Source organism: Centroberyx affinis, unplaced genomic scaffold, assembly GCF_046629955.1.
Source record: "Centroberyx affinis isolate AG114_WGS23_722 - 3 ecotype Tasmania unplaced genomic scaffold, CSIRO-AGI_Caff_v1 ptg002828l_1, whole genome shotgun sequence".
Lineage (NCBI taxonomy): Eukaryota > Metazoa > Chordata > Actinopteri > Beryciformes > Berycidae > Centroberyx > Centroberyx affinis.
In genome coordinates, this window is record NW_027280970.1 from 34,804 (window position 1) to 37,135 (window position 2,332).

Consider the following 2,332-nt stretch of genomic DNA (forward strand, 5'->3'; position numbering starts at 1 on the left):
GACAAATTTCTTTTTTTTTAATGTCGTTTTTTTTCTAAAATGATTAATAAAGTAGTGACAAATATTTGGTAATTAGACAGAGATGGACACTTACAATAAAACAACACATCACTTTTAGATGTTATTCTTCCCTCAATCTTTTTGTCATGTTCAGTTTAAAAAAAGAGTAAAATTAGTGCATGTCATCTGGTGCATTTTGCAGTAACTAGCAATAACTAGCCAGTCATATTGAGAATAAAAATGAAACATTATTAAATGTTTTTTAATGAGTGAAGAGAGACAGGAAGGGTCGGGAGAGAGAGGGGGATGGCATGAGACAAAGGTCCTGGGCCAGATTCAAACCCAGGTACCCCAGGGATCTGCCCAGTTATCTACAATACAGATTTTTACCGAACAGTCCAGATTTTACTAAACAATATTAAATATGAAAATGTACAGTTCATTTGGTTTAAGTGTTGGTGTGGTTCCTTTTTTGGCAGTGAACAGAACATGGAAGATGTTCAAATAATGTCAATGGAAGATGTTCAAATAATGTCAAAAAGGCCAACATCACAAATCCACAATGCAAGTGTGTGGGGTCGCATGGGAAAGTAAATGGGCCTTTCCAAAATGGCTTAGTGAACCTGTTGTTTGTTTCTTTTACATCAAGTTAGTCAAAAGTTGATTATTCTCCTGGCACTTCACTGGACCAAGGGGCATCTTTGTTTTGGTCGGTGCCCAGGCTGGCCCTCCACAGTGGAGTAATTTGTTTAATTGCTCTCTAGGGACAATGGAGATAATGACCTGTTGACCATGTATACCAATATCACTGCACATTCATGTAACCTCTTGAAACATAATAGCTGGAGTTTCCCTCTGGGGTACTCATTACACAGGCATCACATCGAGAGGTGAAGCTTGTTGACAACTTTTGATGTCAGCAATCAAAGTAGTCATTATCAAACCAATCACAAGAACAAGATTGATAGACTGTTTCTAATGATACCACATTTGGAATAGCTTCTTCTATTTCTAATTTATTTTAAAGAGGTAGAAGGTAGATGTTTGGCAAAACTTCCCATGAGGCCACGGTACAGTGACCATTGGGTCATAATTAGCTGCACCAAGTCTGTAGCCAATCCTTCTTCCCTGAGGCCTGTGGTTCAACTAATGTGGTGGACTAATGACACTCATTAGATTAATCTTACATCACTTGTGGGCTTCTGTGTATGGCCTGTTGCTATTACAGTTGTTTAAATTAGTCTGAATGTGGGTAATTACATCACTTGTATTTCATACTTAGCAACTCGAAAGTCACTTAGTATGAAAGTGCCTTTCCATTTATCCCTCGGAGACACACGCACACACACACAGACACACAAACAAATCAAAACAATACCTTACATCACTTTTAGGATGCACTGGGCCCTACTGTTAGCTGTGTTGCCATAGTATTGCATAATGACCTCCTCTAAACTTCCAGAGTTCACAAAATAAAGTTCAAATTCAAATACTTTATTTATCCCCCGGGGGGGCAATTTGAAGCAGAACAACAAAACAGCACACATTCATCATACACATTCAAAATAGAAATTAGATAAATGAGTGAAATGAATAAATACATAAAAAAAATATAAGACAGAATCTAATACTTCTTAAAACCAAGTTAATAAATTGGAGGTAGAATCAGTTAGAATTAAGCACAGGTGCATGTATATTGCATAAACAGGTCTAAGTACTGACTCAGGTGAGCATCTCTTTAACACTGGGGTGCTGAATGAGGGAACCATTCCTTCCTTACCAGTCTAATTGCTTCAGGGATAAAACCTAATTTTCTCCTATTTGTACTGCAAGTGGGGCTTCTGAAACGCATTAAACACATTCCTGAAGGCATCAATACAAAAGATTTGTGTAAGACATGTAACGGATCATTAATAATAGCATATGCTTTCTTGAGGGTCTGTTTAGAGTTCAACTGTGCAAGGCATCTCTGTGTTTCACCAATCATTTTTGAACTAATATTGACAACTTGTTGCAGTAGGTTCTTGTCTTTTTGACTGAGGGATGCAAACCAACAAATAGAAGAAAATGTTAAAATGCTTTCAATAAATGTACGTTTTCAGTATTGTCCTATCAACTCCAAAAGAGTTAAGTTTGCGTAGACCATACAAACGTGGCTGGGATTTTTTTTATAGTAACTTCTGTATTCTCATTAAATCTCAATCTATTATCAAACACAGTTCCCAAATATGTATAACTCTGGACAATTTCAACATTTCCTCCATGAATAATTGTTGGTGAACTATTGCTACTTTTTGGAGAAATGATAATTTCCTTGGTCTTTGACACGTTC